The 25,341-nt window shown below is 43.2% G+C and overlaps 1 long non-coding RNA gene across 1 annotated transcript in view; it reads left to right on the top strand.

Annotated features, from left to right (window-relative positions):
- LOC131903982 (uncharacterized) overlaps window positions 1-25,341 on the top strand; it is a 143,042-nt gene that overhangs the window by 543 nt on the left and 117,158 nt on the right. The gene's annotated exons all lie outside the window — the stretch shown is intronic.

The raw sequence follows: 25,341 nt of genomic DNA on the forward strand, positions 1-25,341 counted from the left end.
CATGTACCACCATGCCTGGCTTTAAAATTTTTTAAATTTGTTATCACTGTGTATGTATGGCATGTGTTGAGGGGCATGCAAGAGCCACAGCATGAATGTTTAGGTCAGAGGACAATTTTGTGTAGCTTCTGGGGCTTGAACTCAGGTGGTCAGCCTTGTGCTACAAGCACTTTTACTCACTCAGCCATCTCGTTCCAATCTGTTTTCAGAAATTCTCTCTCTCTCTCTCTCTCTCTCTCTCTCTCTCTCTCTCTCTCTCTCTCTCTCTCTCTCTCTCTCCTCTCCCTCCTCCATCCCCCTCTCTCTCATTCTCTCTCTCTCTCATCCCCCCACATCCAAATACAGGTATTTAAAAACACAAATGGAGGCTCACCTCTACATCTCATCTACCTTGTGTGACTTACTGTTTGAACAACTGTCTCACCCCAGCATGGCTAGCCCAAAGCCCCTTTGCCCTTTCTTCCAGTCTCCATGCAACAAGCAATTCAGCATTTCTATTGGATGTTTTTCCTAGGGGCTTTAGAATAGGAATGGTTCAAAAGAAACATACATGAAAGGAAAACACATGCAGCCATAGCCACAGAGGTGAGCTAGGGAAGATGGAGAACATAGCCAATGCTGTTTTCAATTGTTCTCTGGGATTTTTCACTCCTGTTTCTTTTCATTGTACCTTCTCACCTCCAGGCATCTAGGGCATTCTGAGTTCACCATCTCATTGTCTCAGGGACAAGTGACATAGCAGAATTCAGAAATCAATGCTTGGCATTAGATTCCCGGGGCCTGGTCCTTATGGGGACACCCAAGGACTCAATGCACAGACACAATAGGATGCCTGCTGAGTAAGAGCCTGCCTCCTCTGTGCCTCTTGACCTCTTCCCATGGGATGATGACATCATTGATAAGGAGAGAAGCTCATTGGAGGGAAGGAGGATGCACTGCTCTTTGTGACCTCTGAGGAGGCAGGCTATGCCTTGTGTCTAGACTGCTTCATGGATTGTGACTGTGAAAATCCCTGGCAAGTCTGAAAAGTCAAAGAGCAGAGCAACTAGGGCATCTGTGTTTAGGCAAAGCCCAGAAGCCATGACATTCATTACTAAGGAATGGCCTGGATTTAGACTTTGCTTTGGGTTGATGAGCCTGGAGGAGAGGTGTTCTATTGCACAGTATTCCATCTCTGTCAGGGGAAGACTGAATGACTGAGATGGTGTCTTAGGGTTTCTATTGCTATGAAGAGACACCATGACTACAGCAACTCTTATAAAGGAAAACATTTAATTGGGGCTGGTTTACAGTTCAGAGGTTTAGTCCATTATCATCATGGTGAGAAGCATGGCAGCATGTAGGCAGACATAGTGCTGGAGAAGGAGCTAAGAGTTCTACCTCTTGATCTGCAGGCAACAGGACGTAAACTGTCACACTGGGTGTGGCTTGAGCATATATGAGACCTTAAAGCCTGCCTCCACAGTGACAACTTCCTCCAACAAGGCCACACCTACTCTAACAAGTCCACACTTTCTAATAGTGTCACTCCCTATGGACCAAGCATTCAAATACATGGGGACAATTCCTATTCAAACTACCACAGGTAGCTAGGCATCAGTAAGGCTCTGTGCCAAGCATACCTGAGTTCTAGCCCTGAGCAGTGCCCTGCTCCAAGGAGAATCCAGGTTTGGCTTCATCCATTGCTTTGGTGGTGGTACTATCTGGACTTTCCTGTGATTAGCCATGAGCTCTGGGGATTTCTTCTAGAGATCCCCACAGCACAGACCCATAGAGGCAAGATCACTTTCTGCCAGGCTTGCTGCTTTGTGGGGTCTCCAGCAGCAGCAGCAGCAGCAGCATGGGCCTTTGCAGGGACATACAGGCCTGGTGGTCACAGATATGTTAATTTCTTCCCATTTCTTGGCCATACTTGTGCAAGTAGCATAAAGGAAAAAACAAGGCCTTTTTGGCAGGGCTGAATGGGAATCCAGCCAGGGATGCTGCTGGTTGATGCTGAATAACTAAGCCTCAAATTAAGACCAACAGAAAACCCTTTTCTAACGTATTGAACTTGAGACAAACTGCCTTAATTCAAGGATTGGTTAGGTAGTTTCCAGACTTAAATTATGAATCCCAATGATTTTGAGTGAGTTTTGGAAATCACCTGGAAGTACCAGCTTCATCAGTGCCTAGGGATGTTGTTAAAGTTGGTTACACTAACACAAGCTGATGGAAATGTGAGGGCAGGATGGTATCACTGGACCTGGAGTAGAGGAAACCCTGGCTGTCCTAGGGCTTCTGCAAAGCTCAGGAGCTTTCTGGTTTACCCTGTTCAGTTGGTACTTGGCTAATCCACCATCATTTCAGACTGTGGCGACCTTGGAGCAACTCCTAGTTCTTACATCCCTTCCCTGCCTCTTTCTTCTGACTTCCTGCAGGAGCCTTTCCACTCATCACCCCCTTGCTCTGTTTCCGTTCCTGGACTCTCCACCTTTGCCACTGGTCCCTGCCTGCAGTACGTGCATTCTCACTCAGGCTGCCCCACTGTTAATTTTGTGGGGCGTCTTTTTCTTTGCACCTCTTGGACTGTCTCCCAGCTGGGGAGAAAAAGGACTTTTCCTTTAGAGATGCTGTTCTTTGGTGAAAGAGCACTGGCTTCTCAGCAGAACCAAAACGAAGATCCTTCTCTACTGAAAACAAACACAATCCTTTTATCTATGGGCTTTCCTGTTTCCTTCCCGAAAGCCACCTATCTCAGACATGGGCATCATGCCAGGGGACATGGAATCATAGCATGCACTGGACATCTTTCTGTATGGTGCTGGAATCTGGGGGAAAGCTCTTTAATGTGTGTTTCTCATCAAAGCATGCATTTCTCATGTAGTATGTATTCTCATCTAACCTATTACCATATGTGACTTGAGGAATATGGTGGCTGTCAATGTGAAATTCACATGGCATTAGCCAGCCTTGCAAATGTGGCTTTTTTCTGGTTAGCTGCTTTTGACCATCATATCAAAATTTGCCATGTCTTGTCCTTCCTCTGCTGCTAGGATGTCTTTCAGTGGAGAATCCATTTCCTATAAGTGAAAGGCTGCTACTGGCAAGGGCGATTTAATGAAACTGGACATAGTTTTGAATTTTTCTTTTTTGAGGTGTGGGGGATTGAGCCCATGGTCTTGAATGCACTAATTGAGCTCTCTGCCACTGAGCCAGAGCTCCATCTGTTTTGAGATGGCTTCACTATATCCTAGTCTGGACTTGATTTCCCCAACCTTTTTTCTTTGCCTCCTGAATGCTGGCATTAAAAGTGTGGGCCACCATATCCTAGCAAAAACAGTACAGTTTTGTTTTGTTTCATTTTTGATAACAGGGTCTCCTGTAGCCTAGGTTGGACTCAGGTTCTTTGTGTAGCTAAAGATAATCATAAACTTCTAATCCTCCTGCTTCTGCCTCCCAAGTGCTGGTATTACAGGCATGTAACTACACTCAGAAAGATAATGAAGTATTAATAGTATTTTCTTTCCTCTTCACCTCTTAAAATTTCCCCCTGACTTTCCTTATCCTGTATTAACTTATTGCTGGGATTGTTATAACAGGGATAATAAAGATGGTCAGGATTTCTACTGAGGTTTTGTTTATTTATTTATTTTACTTCATAGTGGAAATAGCAAGATTTCACTTGTAAGAGTTTGAGTTCTAGGTCCTCTTCAAAGCCCAGGATATGGAAATCAAATCTCTGAAGCCATCGAGGTGAATGGTTTGAATTATGCCCACAAGTTCAGATGCTGAAGTCTTAATCCCCAGGATCTCAGAATGTGGCCTTATTAGGAGATGAAGATCTTTGCATGGTAGTCACGTTAAATAAAGGTCGTTAGGATGAGAACTGATGTTCTTAGAAGAAATAGAATTTGGGCACAGACCTCCTCAAAGGGAAGTGCTATAAAGAAATACAGGGAGAAGTTGATTTGTATTAACAGAAATGTAATACACACTCTAGTTCAAAATGGCTGAGGGAGTGCATTCATTTGCCTTTGTAGAACTCACTGCACTAAGAGAGATGATGTAGAAACAGAGTGACTCTATGGCAGCTCTGAAGACAGGAGGCAGTGCTCTGTGTGGACATTGATTAGATTTCCACAAGGTAGAGACTAGATGGGTATGCAGGTTGTTTCCACAGTATAATACACAGTAGGAAGCCAGCTAGAACTCAATAGAGAATTGTGTCTGAGGTGGAGACTTCAGAGAGGCTCCAAGCCTGGACTAGACACACACAGAGGATGAGGAGTTGGCCTGGAGGCAGTATGTGGGTAGTGAAGCAGAAAGGTGCCCTCGGGACAGCTTGGCTGTGAGCTCCTTCCTTTCTAAGAAATGTGAAGGGCAATTTGAATTCTAAGAAATGTTCTCTGAACTTGTGAAAGACTTGCTAAGGGGCATCCCAAGGAATGAAGTTGGGGCCAGAGAGCAATGCAATATCTGAAGACTCAGCAGATAAAAAGAATTCCTGGGGGAGAGCCAGAGGGTAAAGACGAAAGCCATTTAAGTTGGCTCAGAATCGAAAGGAAGTACATTGAAGTGCTTTTTCCTTTGATGGTGCTGGCAACTCCAAATCTACCTCCCTGATCCCACTGGTGTATACTAAAAAATGACTCTCTCCTGGAGAGGAAACACACATAAACCACCTGGGGCAGCCTCGGAGCCTTCCACCAATAAATATAAATCATCAACCAAGCCCGCCAGATATCTGAGGGAAACTGGTATCAGGAAGGACAAAGGCTGACAAATGGGAAGTCACTTGAGGAGATGTGGAACAATCAAAAGCAAGTCTGAGACTTAAACACAGATAAAACAACAACTGGGTAATGGAACATGAAGCAAGAATTACTGGAAATTAAAAATGATTGTTAGAACTTTTAAAATGCACTAAAATGTCAGAGTAACAGGAAGGACACTAGTAAATTCCAGATAAATAAGCAAGAAGATAAAGCTTGGAAAATCTTTCAGAACCTAACACAACAATGTACTCAGTTAGAGCTGGAGGGGTGGCTCAACACTTAAGAGCACTGGCTGCACTCCCAGAGGACCTAGGTTCGGTTCCCAGCATCCACATGGCAGCTTACAGCTGCTGTCTTTTTTTGGCCTCAGCCAGCACTGCACATGTGTGGTGCACATATTTTCACACAGGCACATCCATATACATTAAATAAAATGAAAAAACAAATTTAAAAATGTGCTAAATGTAAAAGATATGTAAAAAGACAATATAGTTTGACAGGTCTACTGTTCATATAATAGGTTATAAAGGAAATGAAACAACACAATAAACTCTTGTTGGGCTAAAGAAAGATACCAATTGAAAAGCAGAAACATGAAATCTAAGTCAAACATATTCTGATGAATTTCAGTATTTTTGGAAACAAATTCTGTCAGCAAGAGAAGAATGCATTCTTTATTAGGAAATAGGAAATAGATTCACATATGAGTGCTGTCATCAACTGCAGTACATAATAGTAACAATGAAATGATACTTTCAAAGATCTAAAGCGAAGGACATGAACAGTTTTATAACCAGCTGGATTAGCTAGAATTCTTTTGACTGTTAAGGAGCATAAGTCTTGAAGTGGCTCGAGCAAGAAGGAACTGTGTTGTATAAAATCATATGAAATTCAGATTTGAAAATCACCAGCATTGGAAATTCACTGTCTTAACACTGATAACTAATCATCAAGATTCATGATTCTTGCATTGGTCTATGGTGTCATCCTCAAGGTGTTGTTGGCCTTGCCCATAAGAATACTTTTCTCTGGTGACAAGATACCCACAGCAGTTCCAGGTGGTCCATTTGGAAACATCAGTCTTACAATGAAGATGGGAATACTTGCTATTCAGAAGTCTTTGAAGATTTTTCTTCTGTGTTTTCTAACCAAAATTTTGGTACATGTTTATTCTTTAACCAATATGGGGTAATAGTTATAGATCAACCAGTAAAAACCCATCCTCTTATGTGCACATAAAGAATGAGGGAGACCTGTACAAAAAGCATCGCACTGTGAGAAGTATGGTGATGAGAACAGGTGATATTCTGGCATCCAATAAGGCCTGCTGCACAAACACATCAACAGTTAAATAAAGACTAAAACATTTCAAACATGCAAGGATGTTGGATGCTTACTTACATGGAGCTTTTCCAGAATAGAGCAGCTACTAAATGGTATTCTTCAGCCAGACAGTTACCCAGTAGAACAATGAAATGAAATCCCAGGTAGCTACTCTGGAGCAGATTTGGAAAGCAATTAGTGGCAATCAGAAGTCTCTCTTCTTCTCTCCCTCTCTTGCCCTCCCTCCACTTCCCCCCTTCCCACCTCCTGAATTCTGGGATTACCAACACCCAGTTTACAGTGTTTTCAAGGAGAGCAGACTCCTTTATAAGAACTGCATAACCAGGAACTCTTGGCTTTATGACACAGTGCTTGTAGATGCCACCACTATACTCGTCCTTTACTTCCCCGGAGTTCTGCGAAAGGTGCAAAGTTACACTCCCAATATGAAGGAAGCAGAAATGTGCCTTGGTGCCCATAGTTCATGGAGGGGGAAGTGAGAGTTAATTCTCTCAGTCTGGATGATAGGAACATAGCTGTTTGCGTCCTGTCCTGTTAGCTGTATTTTCAGTGGTATTTACCAGTTTTGAGTTTTTAGAATCCATTGAAAGACAATGCACAGGACATATAGTTACTGAGTAGAATGTACATTTATCAACCCTGTTTGGAGTGTAGGTCATAAAATGGAAGGATTATAAGCGAGCCTTCTTTAGTGGGAGTTACTGTTTTCTAATGGATAACGTAAGAGGTAGAGATGTGAAGTGCTTTGAAGTTTTGAAGGAAACTGAAGAAGTAGAGAAAAGCAGGCTTTTACCTTGGGGATATAGGTCTGTCAGGTGCACGGAGTGGGTGAGAGACATATTCTACTCTTAGTGCTAGCTTTTTGTTTGCTTTGCCTTTAAAAGGTACACATGAAATGTATTAGATGTAATGATTATGGGAAAGCTCAGTGGAAGTACTGTGCATTCTTGTTGGGTGGTATACAGCTCATTTCCACTGTGTTAACAGCTTGCTGGATCACTACTTTCTCCCTTTACTCCCGACCCCACCATGAAGATGGTGCCTTATTGATAGAACTTTCCTCCACAGGGAGATTCGTCCTGAGACAAGGGTGAAGTCCCTGAGTTGACAAAGGTCAGTATTATCCTTGAATGTCCACCAATGGCCTTAAAATATCTTCAGTGCTGGAGGTGCTTCCTCTCAAGTTCCCTGAAGCTGCCATTTCCCCCCATTCAGGTGATTAGACACTAAATAAAATGTCTGGTTGGTGTTTCAAACTCATGTTTTCCCAAACCAAGCTAACACACCATACCACACCACACCACACTCAACACGTACTCCTTTTCTTCTGAATTTCACCCAGCAAAGGGGCTGGAGAGATGGCTCAGTGGTTAAGAGCACTGGCTGCTCATCCAGAGGACCTGGGTTTGATTCCCAGCACTCGCATGACAGTTTACATTTGTCTGTAACTTTACTTTCAGAGGATCTGACACCCTCTTCTGGTTTTTGCAGGCATCAGGCATGCACATAGTGCATGGACATACATGCAGACAAAACACTCAAACACATATTATAAAATAATAAAATAAAAAATTCCTCTAAATATGGAAAGGTGCTTATCCTTGGAGGGAGCTTTGGTGACTGAATCGTGAAGGGATAGCACACTCATCCTTTGCCTCATGGTCACTAAAGGGGATGGGCTTTTGGAGTAAAATGGCATTTCCTTTAGGCTTTAAAAGTCCCCTCTCTTCATTTCCCCTTCTCTTTCAGTGTGCTTACTACTCAGTAACCCCTCACCAGCCCTGCTACGTAAGCAGAAAATACAGTACACACAGAAACCCTGTCAGAGTCTAAGAGAACTCCTCTAGAGCATGGACAATCTGCATTCGGCTGCGCTCCACTTGAGTCTGTGTGATTTGGTAAACTGTGTAGCCCTCTCTCTCTGAATTGCAGCCCTCTGTCTCTGAATAGGATTGAAGCATAGCACCAGCTGTGCAGTCGTTCTTAAAGTGTTATCTGTGATCTCCTGGGGGAGCGGCTACTCTTTCTTGAGAGTTATGAGGTCAAAACTACTTTCATAGTTATACCAAGCCATCTTTAGACCTTTTCTATTTTCTTTACATTATACATATGCAACGGAGTTGTCTCCAGGCCACGAGACCTATGTTGTAGAATATTATTTTAAGGTACGTTACTTTTGTTTCTGCTCTGGAACATTTGTTTAATGATGCAAAGATGTGTTTGATTAAATAAAATTCACCTGCAGTCAGGAGGCTGCATTAGCAACTAGCTGACAGGAAGTGGTAGGGAGGAACCAGGTGGAAAAGGGTTTTGAAGGAGGAGTGAGAGAAGGAGGGGGACATCAGGGGCCAGCCACCCAGCTACACAACCAGAAATGGAATAAGAAAGAAAGGTATACAAAAATAAAGGTAAAAGTCCAGAGCAAAAGACAGGATAAGTTAAGAAAAGCTGGCAAGAAACAAGCCAAGTTAAGGCCGGGCATTTACAATGAAGAACAAGCCTCTGTGTGTGACTTATTTGGGAGCTAGGTGGCAGGCCCCCCAAAAGAGCAAAACAACCAACAACAGACCTATGATACTGCAGCAGATTTTATACTAAAGTGGATTCACATTCCAGTTGTCTTCAGTAAAGCCTCATGTTAAAGAGACTTATTAGAGTGTAAAACACCACCACTCCTCTAATAATTGAGTTTTTGCTTTTGAAAAAACTTTTCAAATAGTTAGATAATAACTTTTCTTAAAACAAGTTATTTCTATTAACATGTAATGGAGTAACAAATATTATTTTAATGAGTTAATAAATATTAACAATTTAATTTTAGCTGGGCATAGTGGTTACTTGCTTATAATCCCAGAATTAGATACACTGAGGCAGGAAGATTGCAAGTTTGAGACCAGCCTGAGCTACATAGTGAGCTACAGTGTCAAAACATTTAAAAAACTCACAATTCTAATTTCTAATATATTAAATAATGATATGGCATAATTATATAAGCAAAATCTCTTTAGAATTGTTGACAGATTTTAAGGGTATAAAGAGCTCCTAACACCAAAGAGGTTCAGAACTGTGGTCTGGTGTTTTTTGGGTAGCAGGTACTTTCTCACAGATAATTTTTATCCATCCCTTTCCTCTCTCTCTGCCCAGTCCCCTTTCTATACCACCCTCAATCCAATACACACACTGATGAACAAACCAGCAGGTTTTCTTCATCTTCCAGTAGACCCTGACTTCCAACCCATATACTTTCTTGGAGAATTTACTCTAGTGTGGTTTGGTACGTGGAGGACATGAGGAGTGGAACCACTGTGTGGGAACAGTGACCCAATGGCCTTCTTATGGCCAATGTGTCATTTACCCTATGTGGTCTGTGTAGAACAATTTTATAGAAAATTACTCAGACTGGAACTTCCCAGAAGTTCACAAAAAGAAACCAGCTCTGAAAGATTGGGAGCCCTACTTCCAAATCATTACAGTGAACCAGCCAAGAAGAGATCGGCACTTGGCACTTCACCTTGCCCATTTCAATCTGGAAGCAAATACACTAACTTTTAGTTGTCCCTAATGTCTCAGATACAGCCACTGGAGAAGGCTGTATCTGAGAGATACAATAACCTAGTGAGTGGTACATTCAGTGCTGATAGAGACTTTATACTACATCTTCACTAGGGACTCTTTCCTGAATGTTGATTGTAAAACAAGATTGTCAACCATTTTGGTAGCTGCAGAAGGGTGCAGTATGGGTCCTTCTGTGGAAGATGGAAACTCCTGTTTGTAAAAGAAACCACTTTACTTGAGTTTATAAAATAAACGGTGGACCTAGAATTTGCCTGACTCATTCATTTGACAGTTGTGCATAAGAGCCTATTATGGGCTAATCACTGTAGACTGTCATGAGGGCAACTTATTTCCTGTTGGAGAGACACAGAGAAAACATTGCACATTATATAGTTCCTCAGAAGGGGATGAGGACTTTGGGAACAATGGAGCAGAGGACAGGGACTCGAGGATACAGAATGAGCCTCATTGAGCATGTGACATTTGAACCAAGTCACCTTGGGGCTGAGTAGGATAAATGGGGCAGTGCTTCATACAGAGAGAATGGCAAGGACAAGGGCTCCATTTGAACAAAGGCTCTAGAACTATGGGGCAGGTATGTCCTCAGATAAATCTTATGTCTGTAATCAATCCACAAGGAACTGTTTGTTTACTATAGCATGCATTAGGTCCCAGGGGTGACTGGTTACAATAAGTCTCCTGGATGCACTCTGAGGTTCTTCATTTATTAGTCTAGGATGGGTTTGCTTACCTACAAGGTTCTAAGGTGCTGCTGATGTTGCTTTGTGTGGCCCCATAGTTAGAAACACTGCCTGCAGACCACAGGGTTCTCTAATGGTGACCAATACTGTGCACTTTCAAGATCTGCAGACCACAGTGTTTCTCTAATGGTGAACAGTACTGTGCATTTTCAAGATGATTTAAGGTACATATCATTTGCATAAATTCAGAGTCCCTGATAGTTCTATTGCATTATAGGGCTAATTTGGGCAGCAGGTCCAGCCCTTTGCCTTTTGGACACTCACTGTAATTTTTACTAATGAGGCAGTTGGAACCCAGAGAGGCTGTAGCTGCATGTTACTTGGTTGCTAAGTTCTGTAAAGGACGCTGCCATGGAATTAAAGTTCTGCCTCTCTCTTGTTTCCAGAACATTTAAACATTTTTTTTAGTCATTTTTTTTCCAGTTAGGGGAGGGGCACCTTTTGGGTTTTACTGAGAAGACCAGAAGTTATAAGTTTCTGCTGTATCTCTGCCGTGGGTCCAAGACTTTGAGGACCCAGGATGGAGGTTTTGAACTGGAGTATTCCCAGTTCCTTCCTTGGCTCTCTGATTACTTCCTCCCTTTGTTTCCCTCTGGGTCACACAGGGAGCCTGTTGTATACCTGCTTGGAGTCTTTTCTGTGGCTCAGGAAGGTGTTAGTGAGGCTGCACTCCCCTTGCCTAACCCAGCAGTGTGGAGACTAACAGGGCAAGCTTTCTTGCTCCACCTAGGCTTAGTATTGAAGCTGAGATCAATACATGGATTGCTCCTTTATTGGCAGAAAGATTTTTAAGACAAAAAAAAAGAACCTTTGACATTGAAGAGCTGCTTCATTTAACTAACCCAGTGGAGCTTCTGCCCCCTGAGACAAGTCTGCGCTGCCCCTTCACTGTGATCACAGGTGTTGAGAAGCGACTCGACTATCTGTTTCCCCTCAGAAGACATTTGGCCATTGAATTGGCCTCTTTACCTGCCTACATCTTGATTTCCATGTCAGCCACAAATATGATTCTTCTTTACAAGGAGCCCTTTGCAGAGTTTTGGCTCTCTTGCCTGGTTCTTGCCAATCTGACAGCCTCATGGGAGGGGTGGGACTTCCAGATCTGTACCAGCATGGACACTTGAAGGACTCTACTCTCAAGATTTTTACCATTTCTCCATTGTCACCTCTGCAGGCTGACTGGCTAAGGTTCATGTGGATGAAGAACCCTTTGCTGAATTAAGGATGGAGTACTTGCTAAAAGGCGCAGGAAATGACAAAAGTTCATTTATAGTAATGGTTTTCCTCTTGCATAATATTATCTTTAGAATGTATCCATTTTATTTTATGAGTCTTGACATATACACAGTCCATTCTGATTTCAAATTCTCTGGAATAGCTTAGGTTCTATCCCTGAACTCATGATTCTCTTGCCTGGCCCCCTGAATGCAAGGATCATCTTACTCAATAGAAATCAGCTTTCAAGTCTTCATTTCCACCTCACTCACTGATATGTAAAAATGTTAGCAGACTTCTTATTCTGGAGATATCTAGAAGGAAGTGCCAAATGGTGCCATTAAAACCCAAGACCCCAGCTTAGGAGCTGAATGGATGTCTTTGGTGCACGTGTGTGAGTACCATAGCCCTCCATCCACTGGTGGAAGGGGCACCTCTCACTGATTAGTTTGCTGTGTGAGCATGGGGGGGGTGGGTGGAGGGACCTGGCCCTCCCCTTTCTGTGTTGCAGACTTGTAGGGTTCAAGAGTGACACTCTAGGGTTTCCTCTGACTGCTCCATGGAGATGGGGCCCTCCTGCATGGGTAGGATCATCTGAAAGAAGTGGTCAGGGATGGCGTATGTATTTTATTTGTGTATGCATGTATAGAAGTAGGGGTTTATGTATGCACACGTGTACATGATGTAGAGGCTAGAAGTCAATGTTGAGTGTTTTCTTCAATTGCTCTCAACCTTATTTTTTGAGATTGGGTCTCTTATGGCTTAGAGCCACAGGGATCCTCCTATCTCTGCCTCCCTAGTGCCGAGATTATAAGGCACCTGTAGCCATGCCTGACTTTAAAACCTTTGAAAACAAATCAAACCAAAAAACCACGGGTGCTGGAGATCTGAACCCAGGTCCTTATGTCTGCATGGCAAGCTGCTTACTAGCGGAGCCATTTCTATAGCCAGGTGCCTGTAGTTTTAACAGCACCTTGAGTGGCGTAGAGATTTAGTTGGGATTGAGGACAGTGTAAGACAGGGGTCCTCTGCCACTGAGTCAGCTTTCATAGATGCCTTTCAGGGCCAGTCTGTCCTTTCTGTCACCTAGGCAGGCACAGGGATTTCCCATGGGCATATGGATGAGACTTCATGACTGATGTTATTTGCCTCTGCTATGAGCCCCTGTGAGGCCTGGAGAACTTATTCCAGTACCTTTGGCTGATGGACCACTTGAAGGTGCCTTTTAAGAAGAACTGGAGTGGGTGGCAGATGGTGGGGTGGCATCTGGTCCTGTCTTGGTGTGATGTCTATTGTGTTATTGAGCCGGGCTCAGACGGTTGCTGACTGTCACGTTGTGTGTCTGAAGCTTTTCTTTTTTTAAAATTGAAATAAAGACCTACTGTTTTAAAAGAGAATTGGCAGTATACCAGAGAAAATATGAGTTTAAACTTGTTTAAAGAGAACAGATACTTTTTGCCTCTTGGCTACTTCTAGTACTTAGGAACAGGGAGTTAGTACTCACCAGGCATAGCAGAGGGAAACCATGTGCCCCTGCTGGGCTTGGATTGCCTCTCTAGTTGATGAATAGATCATGGGAATATTTTGAGGAGTCCTGAGTTAGGCCCAGGGAAGGATGGGACACTCGAGGGATTTAGGTAGGCATTGGCTATTTACAAAATGGTTAAAAATTATTTCAGTGTTTTGCCAAACAGGTATGTCTGTTTGGGTGTGTAGTATTGGTACATCAGCTGTGGAGGCATGGCCATATCTGTCTTGTCATTGCTACATCCTCTGGGCCAGACACATAGTAGGTGCTCAAAAACTACTTGCTTGATGTCCTGTTTGTGTGTGTGTCTGTGTGTGTGTGTGTGTGTGCGCGCGCGTGCGCGCGTGTGCTCATGCGCGCATGCGTGCATGTGCATGCATGTGTGAACTTGACACAAGATAGAGTTGTCTGAGGAAAGGGAACTTCAACTGAGAAAATGCTTCCATAAGACTGGTTTTTGGGCAAGCTTGTGGGTGCATTTTAAAATTGGTGATTGATGTGTGAGAGCCCAGTACATTATGGGTGGTGCCACCCCTGGGCAAGTGGTCCTGAGTTGTATAAGAAAGCAGTCAGAACAAACCATGAGCCTCATTCTGTGGCTCCTGAGTCAGTTTCTGTCTTAAGTTTATGGTTTGACTTCTCTCAGCGATTGAATGTGACCTGGGAGCTGTAAGATGAAAGAAACCCTTTCTTCCCCAAGTTGCTTTTTGGCCATGGTGTGTTTATCACAGCCATAGAAACCCTAGTGAAGACACTTGACTATCAGTTTAGCCTTTTAGCTGTTAGGAACCTCCTAGGAACAGGTGGTCACAGAAGCCTCAGGCTAAAGAAACATCTGGGTCATGGAGATCTCATCTATTTCTCCTTCCCAGGGCGATCCATGTGTCCCTCTTAGGGTTCTCCTTGTTAGCTAGCTTCTCTGAAGCTGTGGGTTGTAGTCTGGTTATTCTTTGCTTTACATCTAGTATCCCTTATGAGTGAGTACATACCATGTTTGTCCTTCTGAGTCTGGGTTACCTCACTTAGGATGATATTTTCTAGTTCTATCCATTTGCCTGCAAATTTCATGATGTCATTGTTTTTTACTGCTGAGTAGTACTCCATTGTGTATATGTACCACATTTTCTTTATCCATTCTTTGGTTGAGGGGCATCTAGGTTGTTCCAGGTTCTGGTTATTATGAATAATGCTGCTATGAACATAGTTGAACATATGTCCTTGTGGTATGATTGAGCATTCTTTGGGTATATGCTCAAGAGTGTTGTAGCTGGGTCTTGAGGTAGATTAATTCCCAATTTTTTGAGAAACTGATTGCCATACTGATTTCCAAAGTGGCTGTATAAGTTTGTACTCCCACCAACAGTAGAGGAATGTTCTCCTTGTTCTGAATCCTCTCCAATATGAGCAAATGGGGTGAGGGGTGGCAATGGAGGGTAGGGGATGGGGAATGAGAACATAAGGGAACAGGATGGTCAAACTGAAACAGGGATAGAGTGGGAAAGCAAGGAGAGAGATACTATGATAAGGGAGACATCAAGGGAACAAGGAGAAACAGGGTGCTAGGGAAGTTCCCAGGAATCCACAAGGATGACCCCACTGTAGACTACTAGCAATAGTGGAGAGGGTGCCTGAACTGACCTACTCCAATAATCAGATTGGTGAGTACCCTAATTGTCATCATAGAGCCTCCATCCAATAACTGATGGAAGCAGATGCAGAGATCCACAGCCAAGCACCAGGCCAAGCTCCAGGAGTCCAGTCGAAGAGAGAAAAGAGGGATTCTATGAGCAAAGGGCATCAAGATCATGATGGGGAAACCTATAGAGACAACCAAACCAAACTAGTGGGAACTCATGAACTGTGGACCAATAGCTGTGGAGCCTCCATGGGACTGGACTAGGTCCTCTGCATAGGCGAGACAGTTGTTTAGCTTGACCTGTTTAAGGAGCCCCTGGCAGTGGGATCAGGATCCATCCCTGGTGCATGAGCAGACTTTTTGGAGCCCAGTGCCTATGGGGGGACACCTTACACAGCCTTGGTTCAGGGGGAGGGGCTTGGACCTGCCTCAACTGAATGTACCAGGCTCTGCTGACTCCCCATGGAAGACCTTGCCTTGGAGGAGGTGGGAATGGGGGGTCAATAGGGAGGAAGGCTGGAAGGGGTGGGAGGAGGGAGGAGAGGGGCATCTGTGGTTGGTATGTAAAATGAACAGAAAATTTCTTAATAATAAAAAATCTAGGAATGGTAGAATAAAAAAAAGAAACATCTGGGTGGGGTTAATGCAGATGGTCAAAGTGCTGGGTGAGAGATGGCTGAGTGCTCAGCTCTGTGTCATGTTTATCGTTTCCCCTCCCCTCCCCTCAAAGCTCAGGGACCATCCAGAGGAGGGAGCGGGAGGATGTAAGAGCTAGCGGATGGGAGAAGTGCTCTGGTTGCTGTGTTCTGGGCCTGACGTGCCCATTGCACTCAAGAACTCACAGCAGCTGTGACTACCTGCACAAGATCTATCAGTCAACATTCCAGCATGGGTTAAGAGGGACACATGAGGTCCCAACCCGAGCTCAGGAACTGTTGGCAGTGAATGGTTGCTGGGGGAGAAGCATTCATGTTTCTTCAATGATGAGTAGCCACTGTCGGTTACCCATGACCCAATGAATAACCCTACACTCACCCATGTGCATGTGAGCAACTTTAATTAAACCGGGTTATTAAACAGTAAAAGACATGGAGATAGGAGTGGGATGTGTTGGGAAGAAAAAATCCCAGAGGGAGTGTAAGGGGAATAAGAGAGCAAAATGGGGTGTGTGTGAATATGATTAAAATATGTGACATATATGTATGGGATTGTCAAAGAATGAATAAAAAATTATATTAAGAAAAGTGCCGTCCAGCATGACACTGTGCATGTGATGACACAGCAGTGATATTGTGCAGAGAGATGCTCCCTAGAAGTTAGGCTGCTCTTTGTGACCATGGCAGCTATAGGAAAGATATTTTCATACCGGTAGAATATGATGTGTCTTTAACCTGGATTTGTGATACCAGACTGTTCGTACCCTCCCTAGACAGTGTTGGGGCTACGCTGACAAGCATGTGCTTCTGAGCTGACAGTTCAGCATCTTGATTATGTTATTGCATCTGTTTGTTTATTCTGTTACATATCACTCTGGTCCAGAGTGTCACTTATTTTCAGTTCCCTAGCTCACCATCTTTATGATCTATCCTGAGCCGAGACACTGAGCCTAGCCTTGGGGTGGGCCATGTAGGCTCTAGAGTTCAAATCTGGCTTGGTGTGGGTGTGGCTTCTCTGTGCTCTGGCTTTCTTGCCACAGATGGAATTAGTAATAAATCCTGGGAGTGCTACTATAGGGAACGAACTTAGGGACAAGGCCTGGCACATCGTTGGTGCCATATGGATGCTCGTTCCACTTAGGATCTAATTTTAAATGACCAGATTTCAAATATGCTAATGTAAGACACATGAGCTCAACCAGGTGACATTCATACTTGGGGCTGAGGCTGGGCAGCAGTTGGCACCTCTGCTCTGTTTGAGACTACTTCAGTGGAGTTTGTTTTATAAATGTGGTGGTGGGGGGACATCCTTGACTGTCAGGGGGTCTTTAAGGACTGGCTTGAACATCTTTTTGTGTACTTGTCAGTATTGGGAATCACAGAAGAACTGCCATCTACCATAGTCCTGGCTGGAAGATTCATTGCAGTCCCACTGATGAGCTAGAAGGGGTTCTCTGAGAGAACCAGATGGTATGAGTCAAAGTCACTCTTCCATCCTCCCCCTCTTCCTTTGGGAGGCTGCTCTACCTCACGTGGTCCTGGTAGGGTTATCATTAAGGTGAATTTTACTTCATTCTGCCCTCAGAAGAGGACATGTGATCTAATGTGGGCTACCCTGGTATTACATCCTCCTTGTCACCTAGACTGGTTTGAGGATGGGTATTTTCCCAAATTGGGGTTCAAAGAGACCACTGTGGGGATCTTCTACTAGACACATTAGTAATCTCTGAGAATGTTGAAATGTCAAAGCCTGCCCTGTACATAGAGTCTACCTGCAGCTAAAGAATGAAGTTTGTGTGTGAAGAGAGGCAGATAAAAGCAGGAAGGACAAGAAAAAAGAGAACACAAGCACATCACTTGAGCACCAAGGCCAACCATGGCTAAACAATCCTGCTGAGTAGAGTCTAACAATGTTTTATGCATTGGATTTTCTAGAATTCTTTGATACAGCCTCATAAGAAAAAGTTGAGAAAGATCCATTTGGTACTCTATGCACATGCACAGAGGTCAACTTCAGATGTCCTTCCTTAGGGGTACTGTCCATCTTGATTTTTTGAGACAAGGTCTGTCATTGGCCTGGAACTTGCTGATTAGGCTAAGGTGGCTGGCCATTGAGGTCCATGGTTCCACCTGTCTCCACCTCCTCAGAGCTGGAATGAGTACAAGTGCATGCCACCATAACCTGTCCTGTAGCTAGAGTTTTCCTGCCTGGCCTACAGTCAGGACAAATCTCTCTCACCTGCCAGTCCCACAGCCGCTCAGACCCAACCAAGTAAACACAGAGACTTATATTGCTTACAAACTGTATGGCTGTGGCAAGCTTCTTACTAACTGTTCTTATAGATTAAATTAATCCATTTCTATTAATCTATACCTTGCCACATGGCTTGTGGCACCTTCACATGCTGTTTGTCATTGCGGCGGCTGGCAGTGTCTCTGACTCAGCCTTCCACTTCCCAGCTTTATTCTCCTCGTCCCGCCTATACTTCCTGCCTGGCCACTGGACAATCAGTGATTTATTTATTGACCAATCAGCAACACACTTGACATACAGACCATCCCACAGCACTGTCCTTCCTATCTATCTGTCTATCTATCTGTCTGTCTGTCTGTCTGCCTGCCTGCCTGTCTGTCTATTAAAAATGGGCCCTGGAGGTTGAACTCAAGTCTTCCTGCTTGCAAGGCAAGTACTTTACTGACTGAGCTGTCTTCCAGCCCTGGTTTGACTCTCGCTCTTCTGTAGCTGATCATGGAACCAGCCTCTACCCTCTGTGCCTTCTTCAGGGTTTCCTGTCTCTGAGATGCTGCCCCCATTGCTTCCTCATTTATTCAGATGCCTCCCTGTAGCCCCTCTGATCGGTACAGCCCTTCTCTTCCTTCACTGGGCTCACACACGGTTTTACTTTTTCGGCTTTCCACTGTCATCATTAGTCATTTGGGTGGCTTCTTTGTCACCCAGAGTTATCCTGGCTCTGAGACCCTGGTGTCAGTGGCTTGAGTGCATGCTAGTTGGGGTGGGGTGCAGGCCTAGTTGGGATCCTGGGGATGGGGCTGGTGAGCAGATGCTTATCAAAGAGATCACTGAGATGTTGCTCCAGAAATTTCTGGCTTTATTTTTATTGTTGCTCTAATTCTAATGTTTTCTGGCTTAAGAAATAAGAATGGGGGTTTACTCAGGAGGGAGATTTAAATGAATTCTTCTGGAGGATTTTTACCCTTTTATTTAATTGACTTACATTTTCTAATATTCCTATAACGAGCACATATTGCTCTTATAATTAGAAAAAAATATTAAGACGGTGAAAACGATTTCCTGTTATGTAGAAGGGATCAGAATAAGAATGGAACATAGCATGAAAGAGGTGATAATGACAGCTGATTTTACCTCCTAGTAATCTTGTCATATAGAGTAAACAAACAAACCATTTGCTAATGAATGCTTCATTAATTCTAATTATTTCAAGTAGCCAGAAATCAAACAAGAGTTTGTGATCTGATTTTCACCAGTCAGTATTAATGTCCAATGCTGTTCAGGATGTTAAACAGTGTCTGTGTGAGGCATTACAAACATCCCATGTAAGGTAGAGGGAGGGCTGAGGAGATGGCTCTGTGGGCAAAGTGCTTGTCACACAAACACCAGGACCTGAGCTCAGATTCTGAGCACTACTGGAAATGGCCAGGCACCATAGTGTGTGTGATCCCAGGACTGCAAGGTCAGACATGGCAGTGTTTGTGTGCAATCCCAGTATTGCAAGGCTGGGCACAGCATGTGTGTGTAATTGAAGTACTGAGGGGATGGAGACAAGGGGACTCTGGAGCTTACTAGCCACTATTTTAACCAAATGGGCCAACTCCAGCTTCAATGAGACCCTATTTCAAAGAACAGGTTGGAAGGGGATTGAGAAATCCTCCTGACATTAACCTCTGACTTCTACATGCACACTCACACATGTGTACACACATGTGTAAACACACATGTGTACACACATGTGTAAACACACACACACAAAACCATATGATCACATGCACATACATATGAAACCCCCGCAAACCCACACAGACACATACACACACCCACTCTTGTACACGTACAACCACACATGAAAGGACAGAGATCAGTCCCAGCCAGAAGTTCTCAGTACAGGTTCTCGCTATATAAAATTTAGCAAAAATTATGACAGTTTTTCTCACTTTCTCCAATTTAATAAAACTTTCCAAACACTCAAAGCCAAAAAAGAATGGGAACAAAAACATTGTCAGTTAAATTGGGCCAAATTTAGTGTCCAGTCTTCTAAATAATAGTCCAACAACAAGATAAAAATTATTGAACAAACAATTGAGAACAAATGAAGACAGAATATGGCTACTCACCTGCAACCTGCAGGGTGTTAGTTCCTTCCCACAGTATTTTGGCTTTCCTTTAAAAATTAGTCTTATGTTTACCCCTTTGTCGATCCTTCTTTTTAATAGAAGCCTTTTAACACTGTAAGGGGTGTTTTGCTTCTTGATGTTAAGCCAGAATACCTCAGGATATTTTATAAACACGTCCATTAGACTGCTGGCTCCCCCAAGTTTGACGATTTACTCAACTGATATAACAGGTAGTTGGATTTAGCCGCTGTGTAGAGAGCTATCGTTTAGCACAGTTTGACATTTAACGGCTTAACCATAAAAAATACAATTGATGTTAATACGCTCCATTCAGGCCTGTTTCCAAAGAAGCCCTGCAATTTAGCCACGTCGAGCTCCCTCAGTCGGTGTTTACTAATAATGCCTGATTTCAACAGAAGAAACAGACCTTCAACTCAGACAACACAGGGAACATGTATGGTGTCGGGGTGGGGAAGTGTGGGCAGTGTTGGGGTGGCGTGTGAGGGTATGGGGGTGTGGGAGGCAGGGGGTGTGGGGTGGGGATGAAAGTGAGGGTTGTAATCATTCAGTGATTCTTTCATCCATGTGCTAACAGCTGGATGAAATTTTTGCGTCCTTCCGTTTCCTTTCCTGTGCTGAACTAATTTGAGTCTTACAGACTTAAAACAGGTGTGGGAAATTTGCATGCTGTGGCACGGGGTGTTCCTGAAGGACTCACTGAATGAGGAACTTGCCCAGCCCAAGCCTAACTTTCACTTAGGGATACAGATACATACCAAGTGGAGTTTGCTTGATGTCATCCAAACATAACAAGAAGATTTATTAATATTTTAGATGATGCTAACGTTTGCATAGATAAAGGATGCACATTTTGCTTCCTCTCAGACGTCACCAGATTGTCTGCTTCTCTGCCTTCATGCTCCCGAGTCAAGGACAGGAGTGCAGCTCCCAGCCACAGGAAGAGGGGCGGTCTGAGAGCCGCGACCCATGCACACAAAATTGTGCCCTTTCACTGGTTAATTTGCACCCTTCTATTGAGGTCCACAGTCTATGTCCCTCCTCTCAGATCAGGACTGACTGTGATACGTTGGACATGTTTGGGCAGTAGTAAGTGATGCCCTGTGGCTTCAAAGGTGTGCTCTGTAGCATAAGGTCCTCTCCTCCTGCCACAGATGTTTGACTTTTATAGCATATGACTGCCTTGAGTTACACAGCAAAAGGGTTTAGCAGCTGTGAAGAAATTAAGATGGGGGCTGGAGAGATGGCTCAGCTAGGCTCACAATGAAAAAAAGACAAATTAAGATGGGAAAATAACTGGATTTTTTTTCAAGAGAGTTCAATATAATCCCTTCTAAGAGGGAGCCAAGAAGTCAGCGTGGACAGATTTGATGATGTCCTGCTATTAGCTTTGAAGGTCAAGGAAGGCAGGCAGCCTCTTGAGCTGGAAGAGACAAGGGGTCAAGTTCTCCTTCAGTCTCCTGAAGCAAGGCAGATTGGCTAATTTGATTTTAGCCCAGTGAAATCCACTTGAGACTTCTGACCTGCAGTACTGTAAGATAATGGGTTTGTATTTTCCTGAGGCCAGGTTCAAGGAAGTTTGTTACAGTAGCAGCAGGAGGCCAATATACAAGGTTAGGTCAGTAAGGCTTTATTGCTTTCTATTATTGTGTGTGCACATGTATGAGGGTGCATGTCCACATATGTTTGTGGAGGCAAGGTGTTTGCATCAGATGTCTTCCTTGGCTGCTTTCTATGGTGATATTTTAATTGTACTGAAATGCGATTTTATTTGTATATTAATAAATGAAGTTGCCTGGGGGTCAGAGCTAATAGCAAGCCATAGCAGAAGCTGGGATTAAAGGTGTGCACCACCACCGCCCAGCTTCCTTGTAACTAACACTCCTAAACAATGAAAATTATCCCAGACCCAAAACCCATTAAAAGACCAAAAAACCACTCGCCCCACACTACCTCTAGCAGGAAGTAATTTTAAGAAAATGACGCCCATATTCCCAAGAGGTGGGGTAGTTGTTTTTTTTTTTTTTTGGTCGTTCAATGACTTATGGGTATTGTCATTGTTTACAATGGTTGGTTACAAGTTGTTAATTGTTAATGGTCAGGAAAAAAGCTGAACATGGAGATTAGATTCAGAGGTTTTGTTTAAAAAAAAGGAAAAAGAAAGAAGAGAATATAGATATGAGGTAGATCATTGACCCTAATCTGAGGAAAAAAGATAAACAAATAAAAGGATAAATGAGTAGATCATTGAATCTACACTGAAAAGAAAAAGGGGAAGATATAAAAATGACAAAAGGTAGATTACTGAATCTATTATGAAAAGAAAAAATACTTTTAAAAAGGAACTACTTGTTTTAAATAAGATAAGTAATGAAAATTTTTTGTCTGAGTTTATCAAATGTTACTGGACTGGACATTGTTATATATTAATGGAGTTTTTTGTCTGAATCTGTCAAATGTTAATGGACTAGACATTGTTAATGTAATCTTGACTATATTGTATATACTTATTGGATATAGTTTTTCTTGTATTAGTTATGTTTTTTTAAATTTTAGACAAAAAGAGAGGAAATGTGGTGGTATTATGTTCCCCTAAATATTGTGTACCCTAATAAACTTATCTGGGGTCAGAGAACAGAAAAGCCACTCGATACTTAGGATTGTCAGTGGTAGCACATGCCTTTAATTCTAGCATTCCAGTGGCAGAACTCCATCTGTTCAAGGATACAGCCAAGCATGGTGACTCACGCCTTTAATCCCAGAAAGTAAGCCTTTAATCCCAGGGAGTGATGGTAGAAAGCAGAAAGGTATATAAGGCGTGAGGACCAGAAACTAGAAGCATTTGGCTGGTTAAGCATTTGGCTGGTTAAGCTTTTAGGTTTTGAGCAGCACAGTTCAGCTGAGAGCCATTCAGATATGAGGACACAGAGGCTTCCAGTCTGAGGAAACAAGATCAGCTGAAAAGTTGGCTAGGTGAGGTTAGCTGTGGTTTGTTCTGTCTCTCTGATCTTCCAGTGTTCACCCCAATACTTGGCTCAGGTTTGATTTCATTAATAAGAACTTTTAAGATTCATGCTACAGCTTTCTACCTTTTTTTTTTTTTTTTTTTTTTTATTTTTTTATTTTTTTTTAAAGACAGAGTCTCTCACTCAACCTGGAGCTCCTTGCTTTAGGAGACAGTCTGGCTAGTAAACCACAGGAATTCTCCTGTCTCCATCTCCCCAGTACTGGGATCACAGGTGTATTCTTTAGCGCTTGGCTTTTTAAATATTTGGCCAGGGTTCCGAACTCAGGTCCTCATGTTTGTGTGTGACAAGCATTTTTCCACTGAGGCAGCTTCCCAACCCAAGGCATATTAACTCCTCTAGTCCTCTTCCCAGGACACACTCTCTTGGGAACCAGCCTCCATGCTATGAGAAAGCCAGGCCACGTATCCCCAGCCCAAGCATCAGATTTGTAAGTTAGGAAATCTCTGTAGCCACCAGCCACCAGCTGCTATAGTTATCCTCAACTTCCTGTCTTCTAGTCTGAGGCCTCAGACATAGTGGGACAGAGACAAGCCCTCTCTGCCCAAATTCCTGACTCACAAAATCCACAAGCTTAGTAAAATGGCCTGTTTCATCCCATAAAGTTCAGGGTGATTTGCAGAAGCCAAGGTGTCATGTAGGCTCTGTGAACCATGGTGTAGTCTCCACTCACTGCCAAGGTGTCGTCTAGGCTCTGTGAGCCACGGTGTAGTCTCCCACTCACTGCCCAGAAGCCACTGTGGTTTGGCTTCTGTAGATGGGCTCATATAACAAGCTAATTTGGGCTGAAAGTGTGATCAGGTTGGAGGACACAGGAAGCCACAGGACCCTGGAGAGCACCTGAAAACAAGAAGTTGGTTACTGTGTGTCCATGAAGCCAAGGGGGAGGGAAAGCCAAGAGAAGGTGAGTCCAGTCATTTAACAAGATCCTTCAACTCCTCCATCCTTAGAATGCTCATTTGTGCCACGGATGGTCCCTTGTGCTAATAACTCCAAAAGGAGGTGGCTGGAGGAAAGCAGGCAGTCTCCTTAACCTTATGATTGCTCATCACAGGTGGCCCTGACTTGCTCATCCAGTTCCTTGTTCCTGCATTCATTCCCTCCTGAAAACTAAGATACTAGAGGATACCAGAGGGTCTATCTCCCATGGTCTTCTCTCCACACATTCCCAGCATATCCTTTCTTCCCTTGCTTTCAAAAGGTAACTGTGATCTTTATTTTTTGAGAACACAGAAGCTACCAGAAGGGAATTTTCTCAGACCCCAGTGTCAGATCTAGGAGGCATCAGCTCCCATATACTTGCCTTCTTGCCTGTGGATGAAGTGGCAGTGTTCCCACTGAGGCCAGGTCCTCCATTTGGATGCTCATCCCATGCCTCTTGCCTGCTTGAGAGCAGTGCTCCAGCTGTTGCTTCCTTTCTTGCCTCTTCTTACCACTTTTTCCTTTTCTGCCAACTTTTCAACACTCTGACATCCCTCTCATATCCTCCCTTCTTCATTTATCTACCTCTATACTTCCTTTTGTTGATGACACAACTGTCAGTGCTTTAATGAAAAAATTCTGTATGGCATAGGTATATTATATGTGTATGTATATATTATCCACATACCTTTGTGTGTATGTGTGTATGTGTGTCTGTGTGTGCGTGCACATGCGTGCTCATTAATAATCTGCATCAACTTTGGGGGTACTTACATTTCCTTTCCTGTCTTAGGATGTCCAACTCCCTGTATTATATTTCACATGTGTCTTTTGCAAATGGCATAAATTCTGTGTTATGTTTATTCTGACAAGATGACTTTTAGCTTGGATATTTAGTTCATTCATAGTTAATGTTATCTGTGTTAGATTTGCATTGAAATCCGCTACTTGGGAAACTATTTACTCTGCTTATCTTGTTTTTTTCTTCACTTCTTGCCTTTTTGGTTATTCTATATAATTATTTTTTTCCTCTACTGTATTTATGCTTTTTATTTACATTCTTTTAGTGGCTTCCCTGGAAGTTACATACATTTCACTTACCAAAGTCTAAATTTGCTTGATGAACATCTGTGTACCCCTCCTGACTGATACAAAGACCTTAGCTATCATCCATTTTGCTCTTGCCTTTTAAACCTCCAGGCCTATGTGCCAGTGTTCAGGCATCATGGACAAGTAGATAGATCTGTTACTTTCTCTGTTCTTTTTGTAGCTCATTGTTCATCTGGGTCCCCCATTCTTTTCCCCCAAGGAACATTCTTTGGAATTCTTTTAGAATTGTCTTTAGCAAGTGTCTGCTGGTAGCAGGTTAGTGTCTGTTGGACAATACCATTATTTTGCCTCCATTAAAAAATGTTTTCACTGAGAATCTAATTCTAGATGGGGAATGGGTTTTTTGAATACATTGAAGATGGGGCTGGAGAGATGGTTAAGAGCAGTTGTTCTTGCAGAGGATCCGGGTTCAATTCTCAGCACCTACATGGTGACTGACAAGT

Source organism: Peromyscus eremicus, chromosome 2 (genome assembly GCF_949786415.1).
Source record: "Peromyscus eremicus chromosome 2, PerEre_H2_v1, whole genome shotgun sequence".
Taxonomy (NCBI): domain Eukaryota; kingdom Metazoa; phylum Chordata; class Mammalia; order Rodentia; family Cricetidae; genus Peromyscus; species Peromyscus eremicus.